The sequence below is a fragment of the Leucopleurus acutus genome (genome assembly GCF_964270905.1).
Source record: "Leucopleurus acutus genome assembly, chromosome: 5".
Lineage (NCBI taxonomy): Eukaryota > Metazoa > Chordata > Mammalia > Artiodactyla > Delphinidae > Leucopleurus > Leucopleurus acutus.
In genome coordinates this window covers 101,859,921-101,886,126 of record NC_139147.1, presented here as the reverse complement: position 1 = coordinate 101,886,126, position 26,206 = coordinate 101,859,921, and positions in this window count along the sequence as shown.

The window sequence follows — 26,206 nt, the reverse complement described above, 5'->3', positions numbered from 1 at the left end:
ATAACTGTCCTTTATCAGATATGTATTTTGCCCAGGCTCTTTTTATTCGCTTGACAGTGTCTTTTGCAGATATATTTTTTTATTTTAATGAATGCCAGCTTATCACTTTGTTTTTTCATGTATCATGCCTTTGTTGTTTATAAAAAGTTATCGTCAAACCTAAGGTCATCTAGATTTTCTTTTTCTATTATAGCCTAGGAGTTTTATAGTTTTGCATTTTACTTTTAGGTTTGTGATTCATTTTGAGTTAATTTTTGTGAGGGACGTAAGCTCTGTGTCTGGATTCTTTTTTTTCATGGGGATGTCCTGTTGTTCCAGCACCATTTGTTGGAAAAACTTTCTTATCTCCATTGCATTGTCTTTGCTCCTTTGTCAAAGATCAGTTGACAGTGTTTGTGAGGGTCTCTTTTTTGGCTTTCTATTCTGTTCCATTGATCTATTTGTCTGTTCTTTCGCCAAGAACACTGTCCTGATTACTGTAGCTTTGTAGTAAGTTTTGACATTGCGTATTATCAGTCTTCAAACTTTGTTCTTCTTTAATATTGTGTTGGCTATTCTGAGTTTTTTGCCTCTCCAAATGAACTTTAGAATCAGTCTGTCGATATACAAAATAACTTTCTGGGATTTCGGTTGGGAATTCATTGAATTTATAATTAATTTATTTTTATAATAAGTTAATGTTCTCATGTATAGTATTTCCATCATAAATTTTTCCATTAATCTTTACTATTACAAAAATAAACCTCACTGTACTAAATGTTTTAATATTACTCCTATATAGATTTTCTTATTTTCCTGTTATATTACATTATGATATAGTTGATACCATTCAAAGTTTAAGAACATACATGCTCTGACCCATAGGATATCTTCAGGTGTGTCACATGGTATAATAATTATAAGGAGCATTATTTGTGGAACAATAAGACAAAACTAAATATGTGATCCATTATATGTATTTTCTTTTATTTCAGTAGATATGTTATACAACAGAAAATAACATTGGATGCTTGGGTAATAGTAATAAAGGTAAAAATCAATAACTGTGGTATAACACACTGCATTATAGTTTTGTGACTAAGTATATAGTTAATATACATGCCATTTCGCTAACTGAAAAACATAATTAACAATATGATTGTTCTAATAATTGACTAAATTGATATTTAGTATTTTCTTATGATTTTAAATGTAGCTTGAGCAATCATTCTTGAACATTTAATAAAAGCTTTAACTGGAATTATTTCTTCTGGCTACCTTTACCTATAGAGTCCATTAAAAATTAAAATATATTAGCAGTATAAGGGGTATTCAAAGAGATTCAATCTGAACTTTTGTTCATTTATGATTTATAATACTGGTATATTTGAAATTATACAAATTTATAAAAATTATAACTTTATCTAAGTACCTCTTCTAATACATATACAGAATGTGATTGAAATGCTAACAAATTTATTTACAAGTACCTTAAATTATGAAGTACAGTGTTTGACCTCTTTTACCTGATTTCAAAATTTGTTAGCTTATTTTTTTTCTCAGTTTCAATTTTCACTTTCATGATATGAATAATATCGATTTCAGTTCTTATCACAAAACTCTGAGAATATGGCAGTTTTGTAAGTGTTCCTAAGTCATTGTAATGATGGGCAAAGTCAGAAAGAGCTTTAAAGAGTAAGCATGTCATCCAAAACATGTCTATTAAAAACAAAAATTGTATGCTCAGTACCAAATGAAAATAACCTGCTTTCTTTTTTTCTATCCACCATTTTATTTTCTTATGCTTTGTCAACTTCCAAAAACAGCAGAGTAAACATTAAATCATCATATAATTGTCAATTTTTTTCCATATGCCATGGAAATAACTTTGGTATTATTCTATTCGATTGTATACCCCATTGTGTATTTTAACTAGGTTACAAAAGTTAAAATTAGCATATTAGAGCATTCCTTTAAAAAATTTGTACGGGAATGCTGTCGATGGGTTTTTAAGATTTTTTATAATTAAATATAGAATGAACACAGACATGAGAAAATAAAATAATTAGAGGTGCACAGTGTTCATAATATTAAAAACTGTTTAAAACTAATAATGCCCCAACCTCCTCAGGCTGTCTCAAAATATTTTTTTTTCCCCAATGAGGATCTTCATATTTTTTTTATTTTTTAGTTTTTTGTGAGGAAAAATCATGTTTAGTTGATATAATTGATATATGTTTATATCTGTCTAGCTTAGAATAATCCTCCCACTTTATTCCCCTGCAATACATTAAAAACATATATTACAGGGTAATAAAGTGGAAGGATTATTCTAAGTTAGACAGTTATAAACATGAAGCTTACACAACCCACTGAACCAATCTTAGCCGCTGGGGACAGACACCAAAAACAACAGGAACTACGAACCTACAGCCTGCAAAGAGGAGATCCCAGTAAGGATCTTTATAGACAGAATATTCTGTGTTGTAATAGAGGATTAAACTATATATTTTAATTCAAATAACAAATTTTCTTTGGCCATTTCCTCAAAATATGACTTTAATAACACTCCCCACTATCTTGTACAATAATAAGTTAGCATTTTAGTGAATATATTTTTATTATATTTAATTATACTTTACCACGATTTGGTATGGTAAAACAGTGTTCAAGTTTGTAAATTTGATAGTCTAATTTTAGCCAAATATTAATTACAAAACTAAAGGTATGTATGAAATATATGTATACATGCAAAAGTATTCCTTTAAATAGTTTCATTCAAAGATTATCTGCTGGTGAAATGTTAAAGTGCTTTTACCCAGTATAGTAAATTTAGAAAGGCTTTCTATGCTTTAATCAGAATCAAATGAGAGAGTTGAGTTCAATTCCATTATGAAAATGTGAAGCAGTCTTACCAAAATAAATGATCCTGAATGAATGTCACCTCAAGTTTGATGAAAAGTGATCTGACGTCATACCTATGACATGCACGAACATCTGCCTCGTAAAGTAGTTCCTAATCCATTTCGATACATGGGAAATTTGAAAATCATAGCAACGCTGATTGTTGCTATTGATTGTATCCACACTAGTTTTATCCTTGAAGTATTTGAAGCAAACGTTCAACGTCCCCTGAAGAAATTGGAAAACTATCTCAATAAAAATTTACAAGAAGCACGTGTTTGTGCACCTGCGCACACATGCACACGTATCTCTGGTTATCAGTAGGTTGGAGGTTGCAAATTTACAATATCTCTGCTCTGTTTTGTGAATTCTAGTGGATAATTTTATCATAAGAAAGAGAATTTCATAGTGCTGAGCACCAGCAATTCATAAATTTAGATCAATTATAACCCAAAAGATTTAAGATCAACTATCTATAATGGTTTCAGAGAAGTTGATCATAACGCATCCTTTCTGGTAATAATCCAGTAGCAAGATCATCTAATAAGGCATAGTGCTGTCTGTAATCATTTACATGCACTAAAATAGGTGATTTTCTATTAGTGGTTAGTAGAAGAGCATGAATTCTAACATGGAGAAAAAAGACACTATTTAAAATGCAAGATAAAAAAGATGAGTTTTCAAGGTAACACATGATTAATCTGTCACACAACTCTTCCTACAAATTCTGACCTTCAAAACTATCAACCTCTAAAGTCTATGAGGATATTTTGATTGTTAATGTTAAGATCATTCCATTCATTTCATTAAGAATTAATCTATACTGCTCATTAGCCCCCCTTCCCCCGACACACACATGATGAAACAGAGAATAGCAGTGAGCATTTACACCTGGTCCTGCCTAAACTCTTGTGTTTTTTTTTTTTGGTTTCCTTTTTGTTTTTATAAGTTTATTTATTTATTTACTTATTTATTTATCTGGCTGCGTGGGTCTTTGTTTTATCTGCTGTGGGTCTTTGTTGCTGCACGCAGGCTTTCTCTAGTTGTGGCCAGCGGGGGCTACTCTTCCATACGGTATGCAGGCTTCTCATTGCAGTGGCTTTTCTTATTGTGGAGCACGGACTCTAGGCATGCGGGCTTTAGTAGTTGTGGCACACGGGCTTAGTTACTCCGCGGCATGTGGGATCTTCCCAGACCAGGGCTCGAACCTATGTCCCCTGAATTGGCAAGCGGATTCTTAACCACTGTGCCACCAGGGAAGCCTTAAACTCTTGTTTTTTATACAATATACAATATTGGTATTTATAAGACAGAAAGTATCATATAATTGGGAGAAACAGCTAATAATCTGGGCTGGATTAAAATCTTCAGAACACACATTATTTTCTTTAAGATTTTCATTGCTTGTTGCTGTGAAAAACTCTGAGAACTCTGATATTTTTTGCACAAAAATTCCCTTTATTTCTCTCAAGTTTTCTAAGTGCTTTAAAGATTCTTTTGTTTATTTTAAGCCATTAGCTAATATGGTTCACTTTTTTTCTGGAATACATTGTCATTTTAATAACTAAATGCTAGTATGTTTTAAAATGTAATCTCTATATTTATATCGTTACTAAGTTATGTCATTTCATTATTTTTGGTTTATTTCTTTGACATAGTTATTTTTTTCCTGAAATAGCTAGTGCTCACATGGAGTAGCAACTAGCAGACCACTGTGCTGCTCAACATTCATATTACAGTCTGTGTAAATGGCAGCCCCTGTGGTTATGAAGTGTTTCGCCATCTACAGAAGCCCCTGCAGCTAGGGCTGTGTTGAAGACTAGCTAAATTATTTTCGCACTTCATTGGTTAGTGTGAATTTAACCATTCTTTTTCCACAGGTAACTGTGAATTTTTGTTCTACTTTAATATTTAGGGAAAATGTTTTAATACTTAGGAAAATACTTACATATATATATTGAAGAATCCACCACAAAATGTTCATCCATAAACCTATGCAAACAATACTGTAGCATCTTTCTCATCCTATACTGCTGCCTCCCTTCTAGAGGGAGCCATTGTTCTGATTCCCTTGGTATTTTTATTACCTTTTTTGTTGTTGTTATTGTTGTTAAAGTCACATAGGTATGTATTCCTAACACTCTATTATTTAATATTACTTTAGAACATTATGTATAAATACATATACCTTATATAAGAAACATAATACTGTACATTTTCTTCTTTGATTTGCATTTTCAATCAGTATAATGTTTCTATATTTTAACAGCTTTAATGAGGCATAACTGATATGCAAAGAATTCTATGTATTTATTGTGTACAATTTATTCAGTCTGGACGTAGGCAAATACCACAATCAACATAATAGACATATCCAACACCTGCCAGAATTTCGTTGTGCCCCATGATGGTTTTTGTTTTTGCTTTGTTTTGTGTGTGTGACTGTTTTGTGGGTTTTTTTGGTGTTAAGAACCCTTAACTTGAGATCTACCCTCTTAACAAATTTTGAAGTACACTACAGCGTATTGTTAACTAGAGTCACTATGTTGTACTGCAAAACTCTAGAATGCATTTATCTGGCATAACTGAAACCTTATAGCTATTGAATAACAACTCCCCATTTCCCCCCAAGAGCCTCTGGCAATCTCTTTGTATTCTCTGTTTCTATGAATTAAACTATTTTAGATATTTCACATGAGTAGACTCATGCAATATTTGTCCTTCTCTGACTGGTTCCAGGTTCATCCATATTGCAAATTGAAGAATTTTCTTCTTTTTCAGGGATGAATAATATTTTATCATATGTATAAATCATATTTTGTTTCTCTCTTCATATGGCAATGGACACGTGTTATTTCTATATCTTGGCTATTGTGTATAGAGCTGCAATGAACAAGAGAACACAGCTATGTCTCTGAGATACTGATTTCATTTCCTTTCAATATATACCAGAGGAGGGACTGCTGGATCATATGGTAGTTCTATTTTGAGCAATCTCCATACTGTTTCCTACAGCTACTGCACCATTTTACTTTTCTGCCAACAGTGTATAAAGGTTCCTATAGCTCCACAACCTTGCCAACTCTTATTATCTTTTGTTTTTTTATAATAGCCATCACAACAGGTATGAGGTGATATCACATTTTAGTTTTGATTTGCATTTCCCTTATAATTAGTGATATTGAGCATCTTTTCATATGCCTGTTAGTCATTTGTAGTCTTTGGAGAAATGTCTATTCAAGTTATGTGTCTATTTTTTAGTTGGTGTTTGGTTTTGCTTTTGCTACTGAGTTTTAGAAGTTCCTTGTATATTTAAGAAATAAACCTCTTATCAGATACATGGTTTGCAATTTTTTTCTCTTATTCTATACATTGCTTTTTCATTTTGTTGGTTGTTTCCTTTGCTGTGCAGAATCTTTTTAGTTTGATGTAGTCCCATTTGTCTATTTTTCTTTTGTCTTTGTTTTTGGTCATATCCAAGAAATCATTCCCAAGACCAATGTCAAGAAAATTTACCCTATTTCTTCTAGTTTTACAGTTTGAGGGTTTATGTTTAAGCTTTTAATCCATTTCGAGTTGATGTTTATGTATGATGTAAAGTAGAGAAAGTCCTAGCCAGAGTATTTAGGCAATAAAAAGAAATAAAAGGAATCCAAGTTGAACAGAAAGAAAAATTTATATTTGGTTGAAGATGATATGATCTTATATGTTGAAAACCCTAAGGACTACACAAAAATATTTTTAGAATAAATGCATTCATTGAAGTTGCAAGATACAAAATCAACATACAAACATCATTCATTTTTCTACACACTAAAACAATGAACCATCTGAAAAAGATAGTTTAAAAATTCCACTTACTATGACATCAAAAATAAAATACTTAAGAATACATTTAACCAAGGAGGTGAAAGATCTGTACACTTAAATCAATGATGAAAGAAATTGAAGAACACACAAATCAATGGAAAGACATCCCATGTTAATGGATTGGAAAGACTAATATTATTAAAATGTTCATAATACCCAAAGCAATCTACAGATTCAGTGTTATCACATCAAAATTCCAATGGCATTTTTTAATAAAAATGGCATTTTTTGTAAAAATAGAAAAAGTAATTCTAAAATCTGTATGGAACTAGAAAATACCCAGAATAGCTAAAACAATCGAGAAAGCAATACAAATCTAGAGGCATCACACCTCCTGATTTCAAAATATATCAAAAGCTAAGGTAATTAAAACTATATGGTACTCACATAAAGAGACTTATAGACCAGTGGAACTATTTAGAGAGCCTAGAAATAAACCCATGCATATTAGACCAACTGATCTTTGACAAGGGTACCAAGAACACACAATAGGGCAAGGATAGTCTCTTCAACAAATGGTGTTGGGAAACTAGATATCCACATGCAAAATTTTATGGTTCTAGAGTTATTTAGTATTATATAATATGCATAAACCAAGATTTTCATATCCATTCTTCTAATAGTAATCAGTGGTGTTTTTTCTAATATGCTATGAATATTCATCTTAGTCTCTTGGTACTCATGACTCAGATTATCTTGAGTAATTTCATAACAGAATTGCTGTGTTGAAAGATATGCATATGTTTAACTTTACAAAATAGTACCAGACTATTTTCTTGAAGCTAAATTCCCCCCCACCGACAGCACTGCATAAAAGTTATGTTAGCCATATCCTTGATAAGACTTGTTATTTTCAAGAATTTTTTAAAAATTCTATGCAGTAGGTGAAAATGATATTCCATTTCTTCTCAGATTGATAAATTTTTATTAGTTTATAGAAGTTATGTATAATTAATGGATAAAAATTATTTTTTGCCTTTCTCTCATTTACTTTTTAATTGCTTTGTAACCTTAATCACGATCTACTTGGTTTAGATTCTTGAAATATTTGAGATATTTTTTGTGAGCTACTTATGGTAAACTTTGGTTAAAGCTTCCGTTTATTGAGGATAATACTCTCTGTACTCTGTTTAATTCAGGGCTTTACATATGCCTAAAACTTCAAGCTTATTGCTTTTGTTTTTCAAGTGATATCTTTTTCTGTGTAAAGTACTTATTCAAGCTTGTCTGACCTATTAATAAACCATGTTGGTATTTGCAATCTGCATTGTGATTGTAGAATGTCAATTACTCCTTTATTTTTTTTATCTCTGTATTTCATTCATGTGTTAGGTACAGAGTAACTTATAGTCATTTATATTCCTGATGTACTGGATCATTTAATAGTAATTTTTTTGTTTAGAATTTATTTTGTTGGATGTTTATATGGCTATCCATGTCAGAATGTTTGTGTTCTGCCATTTAAATGTTTTGTCATGTGAGCTAGAGAACACATTATCAGCCTTTGTGCTATCATGCAATTAAGTTCACAAGTGAGATGTGAGTGGTGTATGTGCAAATTTCAGGTCATCTTCTAGAGCACCTATTACCATATTTCAACTCCAACTTTTTTTCCGCTGATGAGATAGGAAGATAATAAGTCAATCTTGCAATATCCTATTAGAACGGAGCATTGACAGACTGCCAGCTATTCTGGCTTACTTTATGAAGTCCATATAACCTGGGCTATTATACGATGGAAAATAAACTTCTAACTTATTTAAAGCAATGTTTGTGTTTTCTTTGTTATGGCAGCTTAACATGTACTGTAACAAATACACTAGATCATTTTATTTATGTTAATATTTGGTGGACTAACTTCTTGCACCTCTTTAGTTTCAGCCTTTGTTTCTTAGATTTTAAGCATGTCCATATAAGTGGGGTCCTGTGTTCTACTCATTTTTCAGGATTAGTGAAAAAGTTCCAGCTTCCTTCCCATCTCCCTTTAAACATAAATCCTTGCAACTGGCTCAAGGCCCAGCTTTTAACCCCAGTGCAAATATTTGCACCTGCTCCCGGTAGAGCTCCATCCTCACTGATCACTTAATGAGAATCACCACTAATGGAGATTAGAACTTTTAAATTACTTTTCTGGATACCTATAATTGTTCCAAATTTATTTCAGCCCAGCCATACAAGAAAAATTACATTTTATGCAGCACTTAGTATTTTTGCAGAAGAACCACCCTCTTCCCCACACAGAATGTCAGATCTTTGGTTAGTTCCTTGTTGATCCTCACTTTGCTTCTCTATATGAATACACCCTAGAAGTCTTCTCACTTATGCAGAGGTTTGAATATTCACTGTCTCCTAATTTTTCAGATTGATGTTTATGTTTCTTGTTCTCCTTATTGCTTTTTCATGATTTTCAGGAAGGGAGGGAATAGTGCCAGCTTCATATTGTGATAGTAAAAGTTAAAACCATGACTATATTCTTTTTTTTTTCCAACAAATGTGCTGATTTCTAGGGAATGAGCATATGCTTTGAAAAAGTGGCAAATCCTATGGGAAAAAACAAACTTTTAGGAATTAAATAGACATCATCATTTTCCAAAAACTGACATCTATTTAATGTAGTCTGGGACTCATGAATTAATCTGAGGCCATAAATGAATAATATTTATATTTCATTTACTCTAAATAGAATCTAGCTATAAAATACACTATCTTAATATAAATTAGGTTGAAAGGTTATTAGGGTTAAATATGAATGCTCTTGGAACACTGAGATTGAGAAAACTTCAGTAAAATTCTGCAGTTTTAATGATTAGTAGGTATCATCTATTTTAAAAAGATTTTCTTTCTGCTGAAAGAATCTCAGATCCACATTGACCCTCAAAATTTTTTCAACCTCTAATTTTAGCCATGTATTGGATTTAGTGGAAGAATAAAAATTACTGAAAAGACTCTCAGGTAAAAATATTTTTCTGAAGATGAAAATTCATGAAAAGAATGGGTAGAAAAAGAATAAATGTAATGATAAACATATTTCATTTAATAATATATAATTTGATGTATATTATATTTTATAAGCATGACATGTTCCTCTATTAATTTTTTAATTTTAACCATTTACATAATTACATACTTTTGCTTTCATCTAGACATATTTTAGCATATTGGTATAATATAATCTGAAAATGAAGCATTCTGTATTTTCCCATGAAAATCTACCAAATCCACACTTTGTCAGAGATACATTTTTAAACTTATATTAAACATTTTGGAAGGAAGCATAGTAGAATTTATTCCTGTGTTATATTCTGTGATCATCATCTGAAGCAAAACTAATTTATTAGAAATTAAGGAACTCATGAGTGTTTGTTTATGATTTTATAAAGTAAATCATGGATAAATGTATAATGTATACAATGATGCATAATACATGAAATAGATAACATACAAAATATACCTATCATATTGTATGTCATATTCTTGAATATGACAGTGTTAAACATATATTATTCAATGTGCTGGGTATATACTAATAAATTTAAAGAAAATCTCAAAAGGTATAAATATATGTTCATGTTATATATAGCTTTATTTTATGTATTGTCAAACAAATACATGGAATATGGCAAATAATGTTTTCAACATGGATTGACATTAAGTACAGAATAGTTTCCTATAATTTTTATGAATATGATCTTGTATGAAATCTTCCCTATAATTTCACAATCAGTGCTTTATAATATTTATGCCAAGCTGTATCTTTCTTACTTCTGAACCGTTCCTAGTTCTTGAAATTTACACAATAATATTCACTGAGTATAAAATGTGAGTGTTGCTAATAATTCTTATAGTAGGCAGTTTATAGGAGATGGAAATAAGAGTTGTCATCAGCTGTATTGTTTTTGCAATGTTCCTATCTTTTCAGTGGCATACAATATTTGCTCTTATGAATCATGGCATACAATATTTGCTCTTATGAATCACGGCAAATTCCACTCCTTGGATGTTTGGTTGTATTTTTCATATGAGTTACTGAGAAGCTGTTAGAGCCTGCACAGAATTAAATGTCAGATGAAATCAGCACAAGTGTTTAATAGCATGAAATAAACCTAACCAGGGCTGAGGGAAATCTTTATATAGTAAACCAGTTTCAATGAGTAATCTAGGGTAAAATTTAAATGTATACTTCTACTCTCTAAGAAAACCCTGGGTTTAATAAAAATCAGGTTAAAGAATACTTCCTTATAATTTCATGAGTATTTGTATTTCAAAGTAGTTATACGTCTTCAGGGCTTATTAGAACAATTTAACTTATTTTTAGAGATTCTTCATTTAGTTTAGAGGATTAAATTGTGTAATTTAGATTATTTTTTGTATTTTAAGCATTTCACGTTTCTAAATCAATTTTCATTACTTTATTATAATTTGATTCAGAACTAAAAAGTAGTTCATGGATAGCATATACATAAATTTTCTTTATTAAAATATTAAAATTAAAATAATTCTCTATGTATAATTATTTAAATGTAATGAATTCACTTATATGATTTCTCTTTTGAAAAACATGCTTGTTCAATGAAAAAGATATTAGTTTGTTTATTCATCTACTTAATTTTGAAGATTGCTCTGTAGACAGACTGACAGATTTGTACTGTTGGAAACAACTAATACAGGAAAATATATTTTTGACACGTTTGAAGGAAAATAATCATGTAGTATATTATATTAACAACCGTGTAACAAATCACCCCAAAATTTAAAGAATTAGTAAAACAAACATTTATTTTCATTCCATTTCTATGGGTCATAAATTTCAGTGTGATTAAGCTGATGCCTCCATCTCTGGGTCTCTCACCAGGCTGTAGGAAAAATGTCTGCTGGGTTTCAGCTGGGGGACCATTCACTTCCAAGTTCACTCATTTGGTTGTTGGACAGATTCAGTTCTTCATGGGTTCTTGGACTGAAGAGCTCTTGAACAGAGAACCTCAGTTCCTCACTGGCTGTTGGCTTGAAGCTGCCCTTAGTTGCTTGCTACTTGTGCCTCTCCCTGGGGCAACTCATCACATGACAGCTGGCTTTATCAGAATGAGAAAGTGAGAACAAGAAGTGATATCATCAAGATGGAAGTCACAATCCTGTAAAACCTAGTCTCATCTCATTACTTTTGGCCTTATTCCGTTTGTTAGAAGCAAATCATTAGACCAAAACAACACACGAGAGAGAGTATCACACAAGGGCATGAATGCCTATCTGAAATTTTAAAATTTCTTTAAAAGAGATTATGGAAAATGCACTTTAATTTTTATTTCCCATAAATAAAAACTATATGTCCAAATAAATTTGAAATAAGTAAGCAGAACCAATAGCAGAATTGGAAATATGCTACATAAATTCATCAAACCTAGGTTAAAATAATCAGAGAAAACACAGTTCTCATTAACAAAAGAAAGTATGTGGAAACAGAATGGTAGCAATGAACAAAACAAAGACTATTCAGCATTTTAACTACATAAAATATAAGTAATAATTTAAATAATGTAAACTTACTTTTTGAAAAAAAGACAATCAGATTGAGTTAAGCCACAAAATACACTTACTCAGTATTTTTTCAAAATAGCACAGAAAATTTAAAGGAAAATTAATTTATAAAGCCACTCTAGGTCCTCGTGCCAAAGGAAAAAAAAAAAAAGCTCTAGGAAATGCAAGGGGGAAGATTGGTATCATAGTACAACTGTCTAAGAAAAACTTTGTGTGGGTAAATGGAGGTCACTTTTTATAAATATATTTTAATTGAGTTTGAAGCTGTTGTTAACTTAATGGATCAAATATATATATACCACATAAAATAACTGCCTTTATAAATAAACAGACATAAATTGTCCACTGTAATTTATCACTTACCCAGTAGATATTTTTAGGAAATATTTATTGTTATATGTAAATTGGAGATATTATAATTAATTAATAAGATAACATATTTAAGTGCTTACCCGAGTGTCTAATACAAAATTGAAAGTCACTGATAATTAAAATAATAAAATTAAATAATTTCACTATACAAAACAGTGAGTGCTATGTAAAAGAAAAAATGTTTAGAAATAAGAGAAGAAATTAAGAAATACATTTATTGGGAAACTTTTAAAGAAGGGCAAACTTTTGAAGAAGGGCAAAAAGAAATGATTAGAAAAATATAAGGGCTATTTAATAGATAACATTTTTTCACCAATGTGATCAAATTAGATTATACAGTTGGAGATAAAGAATACAAAACCATCATCCTGTAGTGAACACTCTCAAGTTGACTGCCCATTTCCTGGTGTTCCTGCCCTGTATAATCCCTGCGCCTTGAATGTGAACAGGACCTGTGATTTTCTTCTCGCCAATGGAATATGGGAAAGATAATGGAGTTTTGAAGATGTTATTAAAATCACGAATCAGTTGTTTTATGTTAAATGATCCTGATTGAGCATGACTTAATCAATTGAAAATGCTAAAAAAGGAAGTTGATCCTCCTGGAGAAGAGAGAGATTCTCCCTGTTGGCTTTGAAGAATTAAAGTACCATGTTCTCCGAAGCCCTATGGGTAGGGCCATATGGCATGGAACTACTGGTGACTGCTAGGAGCTAACAGCAGCAGTCAGTGATAGCCAGCAAGAAAACTCTTTTCACAGTTCTATAGCAGCGAAGAGACCAATTCAGCCAACAACTTGAGGGAATTTAGAGGCAGATATTTCCCCTTCGAGCCTCTGATGATACTGCAGCTCAGCCCATATCTGATTGCATCCTTTGAAGACCATGATTGAGGACCTCAGACTCCTGATCAAAAGAAATTGTGAGATAGTAAACATGGATTTTTATCTGCTAAACTTACGGTAATTTGTTACATAGAAATAGAAAATGAATATGATTAATACGTCTTTGAAAGTTAGGTGATTAGCCACTGCATTCTCTGACTATGGCATATTAAACCTAGAAGAAATTTTTGAAAGTTATAAATTTTAAATAAAGGAAGCAAAATATAAGAAAGTTTAAAATATTCTAAAATTATCTCATTAAAAAATCAGAAGCAAACAAAATTTACCTTCATTTGAATAAAAGATAAAATTTCAAAGATATTAAGAACTTTTTCTGTTTGGTTTACTTGCTTACACCCACATGCTAGCATAATTTCTGCCACATATAGAATAGTACTCCTCTACCACCTTTCGACAAAATTGGTCAAATTGTGAGACTTCCTCGGGTCAATAAAATGAGACTGTATGTGTTGCTTGTCTCTAAGAAGCTTCGAGAGCCAAATTGCCTTTTCCTTCTTTGAAGATTATGGGCACATGTGTCAAGGTGGAAGCTCTCCTGCTAACTAATCAACTAAGAGCAGAGCCTCCATGGCAAGGGAGTATGACTAAGAATGAAATGTTTGCTGTATTATGCCATGAAGGTTTAGGCTTATTTATTACTACAGCAAAATATTAAAAGAAATGATGCCTGAAGTATGCACTACTGTGGCAAAAGCAAAACACACAAAAAACATAGCAATGTTTTAAGAGTCAATTTGTTTAAGGGTTAGAAGAAATTAATACGAGAGTCTAAGAAGAATTATAATATTATATAGTGACAACATTTTGTAAAACTGTCACTGTGATAAAGTGGAATATAGTAATGTACTACTGAACTTGTATTTATAGGGGAAGATTTTAGAAAATATAACCTTAGTATGGGTGTAAGGGTTATCAATTGTTTCAACAGATAAAGTACTACTTAAAAAAAAGAAAAGATGGTGCAGGATAAAATATGTAGCAAATTTGAAGGAGAATAAAAAAGAAAAGAGAGGCTAGAAATGGCGAGGACTTGCAGAGTTGGAAAAGAGAGATTCTGTTCAACCCTCAAAGAGGAAAAAATAAGCTGACCAAAGGCCAGTGAAAACTTAGAATTAGGTGAAAGTTTAAATCAAAAGGAATTTGTTATTAAATTGTATGAATAAATTAAAGTGGTGACATTAAATCCTATCAGTTAAACAAAACTAGCTCATGGAAAACAGGCCAAGGGCATGTAACTCTCCTACCAAAGTCTAATAAATTCATATTACCCACATTAATAAAAGAGAGGGAAAGAAAAAGGGCAGAGTCTGGGAACAAAAAACAATGAAACACAGTAGATATGAGAATTGTGTTGAGAAAGGAACTGTGTGTTAGTCTTATAGCTATTTAACACATGGAATTGACTTCATTCAAATGGATAAGAAGCTGATTGTTTAATCAATATTTATACCATCATAAGCAGCACAATCCTTTACTAAATGACACTAAAAGACTCTAGTGCCCATACACATTAACGTGCAGAAAATGGGCTAAGAAAACTGCTCAGCCCCAGGCCATATTTCTAGTTACCAACTTCCACTGGAGACAAGGATCAGAATAGAAAGAAACGTTCACCCAGAAGTGAAGCCATTGGTCATGGAGGAAAATGAAAAGTTGCTTAAAAGAGCTGTGTCACCCCCTGGTTATATGGCCTATCAATAAATGCCAAAGGGAATTTGAGAATCACTACAAAAGTGACATATATGTACTATTTTTCACCTTTACAAATAGGGATGGTTTCTACAGTTAGAGTATCTCTGTCGCACCATCTTATACAGGCTGCCTAAGGTACAGAATACTTTTCCTTTAAGTTCACAGGCTTCTGGTTCAAGAGAAGCCATCTCTGCAACTGATTTGGAGACCACCATGCATCACTGCCAATGAAGAGAGTGTTGTTCAGAGCTGCTGAATTTTGAGCTTGATAGAATATTCGGATGGACTTTTTGAGTTACATTGTTCAGGGAGACTTGAGTGAAATTTGTCTTCAGAATGGAGAATGAGACATCTTTTTGATGACCAAAAAGATGGAGTGTGTTAGTCATTAGTGTTGTTTATGAATTATTTCTGGCTTTTTACCTTCAGGGCATATTAAATTTTTGTGCCCTCTTTGGAATTAGCTGTGGCATGGAAATTGTTTCTAGAGAATAAAATGTGAAGGGAGTTGGTTTATTACTTCAGGGTAGATTCTTTGAGGGACAGTGCATTATTATCATTTTCCCCTTTCTGACTCAACAGCAGAAATTATGTTAAGATAACAGTTTCGAATCTTGAATAACTAAGAACAGACAAGCTACATAATGGAACCATGTAGTTAATATAGCATAAGCAAGACTTAAATCATCTTTTCATAAGAACATTTAAATTTGAGTCTGTTTATTCAGTCATTTTGTTTATCATTTATTCATTGTGCTACTTACTACTTTTTATCAACTCCTATGAAATTCATCTCTTGATTTTTTTAAAGAAGAGTGAAAGAGTTTTTAATTATGATTTTGGCTTTGTCAAAATCCCTAGATTTCCACATTAAAATTTATTTAATGCAGTATTATATAGATCAGTTATTGTTTTATCTTCTTGTTAGAGTGCACTTTTCTCAAGACTTTTTTTATCTTCTAAAGATAATAAGGTTTTTCTTGAAATAATCTTTAAAAAAATATTAATATTTCCCTTTCTGCTTTTTGTTGGCTTGCATTTGTTTTGTATATCCTGGACCATTCAATTATTTTCAGTTGTTTGTGGCATTTAATATTAACTCATTTCTCATGTTTAGTTTAAGTCTGTATTTGATTTGCTTATACAATTTGTCAATTTTGTCATTTAACCTGTGGATTTAACTCACTCATGATAAATGTATTTATAAATGTTTGGCTTTCTTCTTGCAATCTTTACTTTTTATAGTTTGTAGTTTTTCTTTTAATTTATTAGACATTTTTTACTGATCAAATGTTTTTGTTTATTGTTTCTATTGCTTTGAACATTTTATCTAATTATATTTTCTAATATCACTTAGAAGTGTTTATCAATCGTATTTGGTCACAATTTTAAAATAATCATTAATTAAATAATTGCATAGCAAAAATCATATAGAATCTTTATTCATATTTATTATCAGTATAAAACTTTGCTTTAAGATGTATCGATTATATCCCATTTAAAAATTTTACTTGAATTTTTTACATTAAATATTTAAAATTATGTTATCACCTAGAGCCTAACATATAATTTTTCAGCTTCTCTTTTTCTGTTTCTTCCTGCATACTATGCATTCCACTTCCTGATTTGTATTTTATTATTTACTTTTTGTTTTATTAAATTTATTTTAAAATATATTTTGGACACGTTAAGGATATTTCCATTGCAAAGGGTGGAGAATTCACCATGAAGTAAGAGATAGACGAAAAAGAAATTTAATAGTTAAGTTATTATCCAAAATATCATAGATGAAGCTTTTCACAGAAATTATTTAGTCTATCCATCATCTATCATCTGCCTATCAATAATGTGTTTCTTTGTTTTCTACTTCTCTTTATATGTTGCATTTTTTCTTTCAAATTAAGGTTTACCACAAAGTTAGAACCATGATTTCTGTGTTGGCAATATTATATTATGGACAAAAATTAAAAGACAACCTTCCTATCAAATCCAATGAGAAAGATACTGGAGAGGGGATCTAATTAGCTCAGCTTGACCCCATGTTCATCCCTGTAACAGTTTATCTGCCCAGATAAATTGGGTGGTGTAATTATATCTGCTTGGCTTACCAGATAAACTTTTTGGACAGGTAATGAGACAATATTCCCCAACAGAGCAATGGCTGAAGTAGAATTGAGCAACTTCCCTTTTTCCAAAATTCTACCAGAATGGGCTTCCCTGGTGGCACAGTGGTTGAGAGTCCGCCTGCCGATGCAGGGGACACGGTTTCTTGTCCTGGTCTGGGAGGATCCCACATGCCGCGGAGCGGCTGGGCCCGTGAGCACGGCCACTGGGCCTGCGCGTCCGGAGCCTGTGCTCCGCAACGGGAGAGGCCACAGCAGTGAGAGGCCCGCGTACCGCAAAAAAAAAAAAAAAAAAAAAATCTATCAGAATAACTAGTTATAAAGCAGAACAAAGGAAAAACTGTACTTATAGATCATTTATATTTCAGTCTTTGCATATCAGATCTTTTCTACACCCTGTTCCACTTACTCCATTATGGAATCCAAAAGTCACAATGTTTTTCCATTAAAGACCTTAATGATTTTTCTTTTACATGGTCTTCCAGAACTTAATGTTCTGGAGGATTTTTCTAATGCTAAGCCAATTCTATTTCCTGTGTGACCATCTCCCCAAAATGGGAAGCTTACAGCCTTCCTTTTTATCCATAGAATATGTAACTTTCACCGAGTAAGGTTTGTTTTCTTTTCAAAATTGTTGCCCATTGTTCAGTGGCCTTTTTGGTATTAAAAAGTTGGCTATTTTATTAAATTTCAGTTTTCACCATTTGGTTATTCTATACCTCCCTGTCTACTCAATTTTGTACTCCTGGAACTATTTTTATGTGGATTTAGATGTTCTTGGTCCCACGTGTCATGATTTTGCTCTCAATACTTTAATGTCTTCTTTGTGTGTTAGTTCTAAATTCCAGTGGAAAATCTAAAGTTGATCTTCCAAATTACAGTCAGTATTCAATATTATCCATTCAGTTTCTCTGAATTTTCCCCATTATTTTGACCACCATGCATTTTATTCCTTAAATACCATATTTCTCCAAGATTCTTTATTAATTGCTTCTTTAGAAAAGAGCTGGGAGTCGTTTTTATCACTAAGTTATATCTTGTTTTCTATACTCAGGTTTCTTTTTGAATATATAATATAATTTTTAATTGCAAAGGTAATAACAAGCCCAAGTGAGAATACAGACAAAAAGAAGAAAATGAAAATCATTTCCTTTTTTTTAGATCTTTTATTTGTTATTAGTTATCTATTTTATACATATTAGTGCCTATATGTCAATCCCAATCTCCCAATTCATCCACCACCACAACCCCTCCCCCTACTTCCCCCGTTAGTGTCCATACATTTGTTCTCTACATCTGTGTCTCTATTACGGTCTTGCAGTACCGTTTTTCTAGATTTCACATATATGCGTTAATATACGATATTTGTTTTTCTCTTTCTGACTCACTTCACTCTGTTTGGCAGTCTCTAGGTCCATCCATGTCTCTACAGTGACCCAGTTTCGTTCCTTTTTATGGCTGAGTAATATTCCATTGTATATATGTGCCACATCTTCTTTATCCATTCATCTGTTGATGGACACTTAGGTTGCTTCCATGTCCTGGCTATTGTAAATAGAGCTGCAATGAATATTGTGGTACATGACTCTCTTTGAATTATGGTTTTCTCAGGGTATATGCCCAGTAGTGGGATTGCTGGGTCATATGGTAGTTCTATTTTTAGTTTTTTAAGGAACCTCCATACTGTTCTCCATAGTGGCTCTATCAATTTACATTCCCACCAACAGTGCAAGAGGGTTCCTTTTTCTCCACACCCTCTCCAGCATTTGTTGTTTGTAGATTTTCTGATGATGCTTCTTCTAACTGGTGCATATTCAGGTTTTTTATCTATAGTTAATTGCCCTAATTAATCCATTTCATATCACAACTCTTGAAAATTTTCTGTTTTTCCTTATGTGTCTGATTATTATTTTTTTAAATCTATCCCCTTTAGGAATAAAAAAGCCTAGACTAATATGTACTGATGGATTGTTTAGCATCCTTCAAGAATCATGTCAGTGTTCAGTATTCTGAGGGACAGGAATACATTTTCTATCTCAATTGGTTCATGTGGAAGTTGAAAAAAAATTAATGAAGAAATCTTCTCCCCAAATTCTTCAGAGGAAAGTAAATAGAGCATGCTTAACATAAGGCACTTAATATCTATGATTAAACCTAATAATTACTGGTGACAAAGTGAGCAAAGCTATTGTAGTAAACATCTAGCGGGTTGGTGTCCCATCCTTGTCCCTAAGGCAGGATACTCTCATTGTCCTGACATTTTTATTGGGATGATTGAGGCTATCAACAGTTAGAAGGTTAATTGAACATCCTGGACCATGTATGCTGACATTATTTTGTGTGTCTGTCAAATGTGTTTGTTCCCAGAAAGCAAAAATGACACACTAATTCTAAAGGACATCATCAAAATGAGCAGCGTGTTCAATAAGCCAATCCCAACTTTACTGGTCATTGTGCCGATATTTTTCTTCTGAAACAAGTGTTTTCTTCTCAGCCGCTTCATCAATCTTAGTGTCTATTCAGTTATGCAGACCTAAATTACTGTCTGGCTGCCTTATATGACTTACTGTAAAAAACATTAATAAATATTACTGGGGTTATGTGCAAAGTTTTTATGTAATCTTTTTAAAAAAATCATATTAGTAACTTTAAAAAACTAAAATATAAACTAGATGTTTTACCTATTTCATAATCCTCCAAAGTGAGTCTATGAAAAAGATCACTTTCCTATCCATTGTTTATCCAATCCCAACAATTGAATTGTCAAGGGCTTTGTCCAATGGGACTTTTACGTGTGTGTTGGTTTATTTTATGGATGTTTGACATGAGAGTTGGTCTGTTTGGAAGCCTTCCAGCAGATAGTGAACTTCTTTCTTCAATCAGGTTGTTGGCTATGGAGTTCTTTAAATGGCATGATTCCTTTTAAGTTGCTTTTCACACCGAGTGAAGCCTGAGCGTATGCATAGCTTATGGTTGGCTGTTCAGTGTATTGGTTACTGGAGGAGATCCCAAATGTCCTGTATTTGAACTCCCTAACTATTTTCCAAGCTGCCAAATATTCCATACTTTGTGAAGTGTTAGGGTTGTTTATGTCCAGTTAGTCTTAGTTCCAGTGTCCAATAGGAAAGAAAATACCAGATGATTTAGGATATTTTCCAAATATGCTAAATAACTTTTTTCTTCCAAGTTTTTGTAATGACACCCAAATGTTTGCAGTGATAAATCTCTTCTTCTTTGTCTCTGTTGCCCACACTGACAGATTTCAATGCTATATATCTCAGTTCATTTCTAAACACTCCCTGGCAGCCGGGATTGTACTAGGCACTTTGTGTGGGAATAGCTAGCTCAGACTCTAAATACCTCCAGTTTCTGCCTTATTACCCAGCTTGCTTTGTTTCCAATCCCTTCTGTTCTGAGCTTTGATTGTTTTCAGGGCTCAGTTTAGAAAATCTGCTCATTTATTCCTCCAGGTTTTCCCCTTTTGCCTGCTTTGAATCAAAGTCTATTCTACACTGATCAGCTTTGTTCTCCATCTTCCTATCTGTTTCATGTCTTCCAGAAATTCCACAAAATTCTGATTTATTGAAGACACCCCCTCTTATGTTCCAGTGATGTTAAGATTTTTAAAAATTATTTCCAAATTTATTTTGAGAGGAGGAGGAAATTATGTGTGATAAATAATTTTTAAAAAGATAATTGAATTTCTCTATCACATCCATGCTTCTGTCTCTATTTTGATTTATTTTCTCTTCTATTTTGTATCCGTATCTGCTCCATAGTGTTTAACATAAGGAGACAGTGATGAGAAATCTCAAATACTCATATTCGTAATTTTTCCTGATGAAAACTTCTCCATTCCTAAATTCAGAGATATTCCATTGAAAATCATGGATTTTTAAATTTAACATTGGTCTTTCTCTGTACTTTTAATTTTATTCTACATAGAAGTAATATAGCCTTTTCTTTATCAATATTTTCATTTACCAATTATGCTTTATGAGGTAGATTTTTCATCAGATTCAAATCTCACAATAATCTGCACTTTTTAACAATATAAGGGAGTGAACTCAGAAGCCAATACAGAGTGTTTTTCATGATGATTATTTGCATATATTTAGGTTATTTAAAACATTTATGGGCTTTCTATCAAGACAGTTTAGAAGCCTGTCTATTTAGTGTAAATATAAGTGTGTGTTTACATGTGGATGTATGTATATGTGTGAGTGTGTGTGATTCATCATAGAAGTTCTATTTATCAGAGAAGCAGAGGTTGTAGTAGTGTATTCAACGATGAGATATCCTTTCTAGTCTACTCAATTCTTATTGTAGTGCATAACTAATCTAAACTTTAACGCATCAAGAAACTGTGAAGTTGATATTTCAAAGACTCTGTCCTCAGTGTAACTCCTTTACCGCTTTAACAATATCTTTGGTAATTATTGGTTACTTCTTTGTCATTCTACTTCTGTTATTGCTACTCCTTCATTCTCCAATAAACTTTAATTTTATGGAGATGACAAAAATTAAATATTGTCAAATTTATTTTGTATTACTTATACATATAATTTCAAAGTAGCTCTAAGTGCTTGCAATAAAATTCGCCAACTTTTTTCTTTTTTTCTTTCCCTCCTTTTTTAAACTTTTGGTTGGACTTAATACACCTCCTATGTTGAAACATACGGAGATAACTTGTCCAAAATTATTGTTTTTTGTTTGTCTATTTAATTAATAGAAAGTTATTCTACTATGGGCTCTGATGTTGAGTAATGTTACAATTGACTTCACGTAGCACAATTTCTGTTAAGGTGACAGTATATTGTACTTCACGCTAAATACTTAGAAAGATTTTTATTTTCTAGTCACAAAGCAAATTTTGTTCTAATTTTACAATGATTTCTAATTTTCAAAGTAGAAAATTATAAACATCAAGTTTTTCATCCAGATTTGACTTTTAGTTAAATTGTTCTTAATATGTTATCTCAGGTTAGTAGATCTCACTGAATTCATCAAGGCTTTGTCAACTTTGAGTATTTTAATGAGTACTGAGAAAAAATTGTTGGAGGGCAAATTGAAACACCGTGCAATCAATCAAGAACCTCATTTACTATGTATTAAATTATTTATTTTACTAAATTATTACTTTCAGAAAATTTTTATATCTTCTCACATAGTAGTTGCAACATAATAGATTAGATGTTGGAAATTGAAAAATATTTTATTATATACTGATGATAGATTATCACACTTTTAGCAATACCCATGCCATGTTACAGGTGAGAAACTTTCCCTTTTCCAAAATAAATTCCTTTGCTATTCCACTCAAATACGTTATTTGAAATTTTTTTAGTGAAATCCCCATATATTTAGCTATTTATCCATCAATGGCTAAGAGCAAGTGCTGTATTTTCAGAATATGTATCCTGTAATTTCATTTTGTAATCTGTGGACCAGGGGAATTACATAATTGTTCTGATTTTTTAGTAGTTTCTTATAAAATAATCATAAATTTACCTTTTAAGCTCTGAGATAAACATTTATGACATAATTTAAGTAAAACTTCTAGAATGATACTGGTATTATCATATGTGCTAAATAAGTGTTACTTTCTTTTGTTCCATTTGCCTGTGTTAACTATCCTTCTAGCTTCTTATCTAGCTAGCTACATTTTCTTTTTTATTTTTTATGTCATGTGGTGGTGTCAAAAAGTCAGTTGCTTAAAATAAACAAAAATTTATTTTTTATTTACAAAATGTTCACTGTGGTTAGGGCAAACCTCTATAGCAGTTGACCCCTATGTTGGTTTATTATTTCAGGCTGCTTTTATCTGGGGCAACACCATATGAATGCTTACTTGAAGATCACAGTGGCATGGCAAGAATCATCTTAACTGCTTTCACCTAGAAATGGCATTTATACTTAAGATCACAGTTCATTAGTCAATGAAGTCATCTGGCTATGTCTAACTTCAAGATGACTAGACATTTCAGTCCTCTGGTGTGCCCAGATAGGAAAAAGAACTAGAGATATTAAAAAGCAGTAATAGTATGTAAAAGTTTATCTACTGATTTTCTACCCTTCTACTTTAAAATTGGAAGTGCGAAAGATACTGACCTTTGACACATTTTGAAAGAAGAAAGTTAAAATCTGGAAAGAGAAAATTATTTATTTAGAGTAATACAATGTACAAGTGACAGAGCTAAGGCTCATAAAGAGGACTTTTTACTCTTAGTTTTCAATATTTTTTCCACTACTAAAAACAAAAATAATTTCAATTGAATCTTATTTAAAAAAACTAAGAATCCAGTAGGTAATAAATACTTACTTGGAGGCCACAGATATAGTAGAGTTTTAAGATGATCAAAACTATACAAAAGTTTTGGTAGTAGGTACGAAGAAGAAGAGACTACAAGGAAAACTGAAAATCTTGGCTAAAATATCTAACTAAGGAAATCGAAGTTGTAGTATTCAGTATGAAAAATAGAGTTCCCCCAATCTGTGACTGGTAAGGGTTTACTTGTCCACGGTTTACTCCTTGCAATTTGTCCTCCTAAAAATCTCCATGATAATGATTACAGATAATGCTTAGAACTATTGGTTCAGTAGACTGCTCAGGCATCCATTCAGGCCATAGGTCCTGTCAGGATGAACAGGTCAATATGGTGGCTGGATTCCAACCTCCTGGTTATGCCAGAGAGGGAGTAAGACTTCCTCAAACATAAAGGCCAAGGTGGCTGGATATGTCAAGAGCCAAGTCTCTGCCACATCATACAGATGATGGATATCAGCCTCTGATATCACATGGAAGGATGTGCGGGTACTTCCTTCAATATGCAATTTAAACTCCCATAACCCAAATGTTGTTTCCCTACTAGATTTCATTGTATTGACCTAAAAATAAAAAATAACTGGGGGAACTTACACATCCATTATTGATCCTCAGTATATTAATTTTCCTCAGTAATTATGGACCTTGGGCCCTAGTGTGAGTTTAGTCAGGTTATTTCCCTGTATTTGTTCAACATTATCACAAAGCAGAATTAAGTGTTATGGTGGGAGAAGATTTCCAAATACATAAATCTGAAATTGGAGATGAAAAGTTAAAATTCATATTTAACCTGAAAATAAAGATTTGGTATTTATGTAATAATGTCAATTATAGATTTGCTGCTTCCCAGCTCTAAATTTACCCCATTTGTCTTGTTTTGTAAAAATGAATCTTGATCCTTTAAATATTTTTCCTTTCCTAGCTAGCATTGAAGCTTTGCCAATAGAGAGTGCTGGAGAGACATTGCAGGAGGAAAGAGTTTGCTTCCTGATTTGGGCATTCTCACTTTTGGGCTCCTGCAGCATGTAGTTTTCTCCAGCACCAGACTCCTGAAGTGCTATCAGCTTCTCTATTGTTTGGCTTTGACAGGGTGCAGTAGCCAGCAACACTCAGGTCAGCAGCTTTCCTGTAGCACCCGCCACAGGCAGTTTCTCAGAGGAGTACCTGCAACTAGTACAAAGCTCACAGCTTCTCTAGATGCAGGCTTCTGCAGCACTGATAACTACTCCAGTGCCTGGCTCCTGCAGTGCATGGACCACAGCAGTGCCCAGTAGGCAGTAGCTTTCATCTTCATCCCCCTTAGACAGTTTTGTAGCACAGTGTCTCTTGTGATAGACTATTCGTTAAATGTCTTTCTTAAGCACCATGGAGATCAGATTTAAAGTAAATTCCAGCTGTGCTTTTCAGCAGGATCTACTAACATGGCACCATAGTGACTTCTCCCCCATTCAGTGAGCCACAGATTCCCTCTCCAATAAGGGCTGGCTCTTAGTCCAGGATGTCTCTTCCATGAGTGCTCTATCATAACTGTAGGGATAGTGATTGCTCTTTTTATCTGCTATTTCTATGACTTTAGAGTTCTCTTTTGCTTCTTACTGGCCAATTCCTTATCATTTTAATCTCTTACTATGATTCTTTATATTAAACTTTCCCTATTCAAATTACTGTGTGGTTTTTCTCTTGTGGTTAGACTCTGACTGGTATACATCAAAACCTAAATTAAATACACAGCTCTGCTTAGGCCAAATGCTTTCAAATTTCTGAAGGTGTTTACTCTTCTGTTTAACTTCTACCAGAATAATAAAACCTCATGTGAGAATTAAGGTAATATTATGTACATTAAGGTTTAGAGTAAGCGCTCAACAAATGTTACATGAATCTGAATGATGAATTAAATCTAAATCTGAATTAAATAATATGTATCTAGAAAGGTACTGAACCTGAATTTAAGAAATTAAGGAAACCAGCTTCAAAAGATCTGTAAACTAAAGAAAATGAAAGTTTGAGATATACAATTGTCATCTAGATTAAATGATTCTGTCTTTTTATTTTGCTGTATTATAGTTGAGAACAGTAAATAGTAGATTGCAGAAAGGAAGAATCCAATTAAAAAAGAGACTCTCAAGATTCCACAAGCAAAAGTATAAGTGTGAAAGTGAGTGTTTAAGCAAAATTCAAAGTTTATTATTCTGATAAAATTAGAGGCATTATATATTAACAATTTGCTATTAATGGCCTAATGGAATTCCAAGCACTAATAATAAAAGCTAATTTTATATGTATACATTCTATCATAATTTTTGCAGTAATAATTTTTTAAATAATAACTTTAAAGTGTATGACACAGAGATAGAAAGGAAATTGCTAGACATCTTCCTAATTTTCAGGTAGCATTCTACAGTATTAAATACTATCTATAAACTAGGCTTCTGTTATGAACAAATGTGTGAGTCAGTGTTTGACTCAACATTGCTGTATATTTTGCTCTAAATTTGCACAATTGCT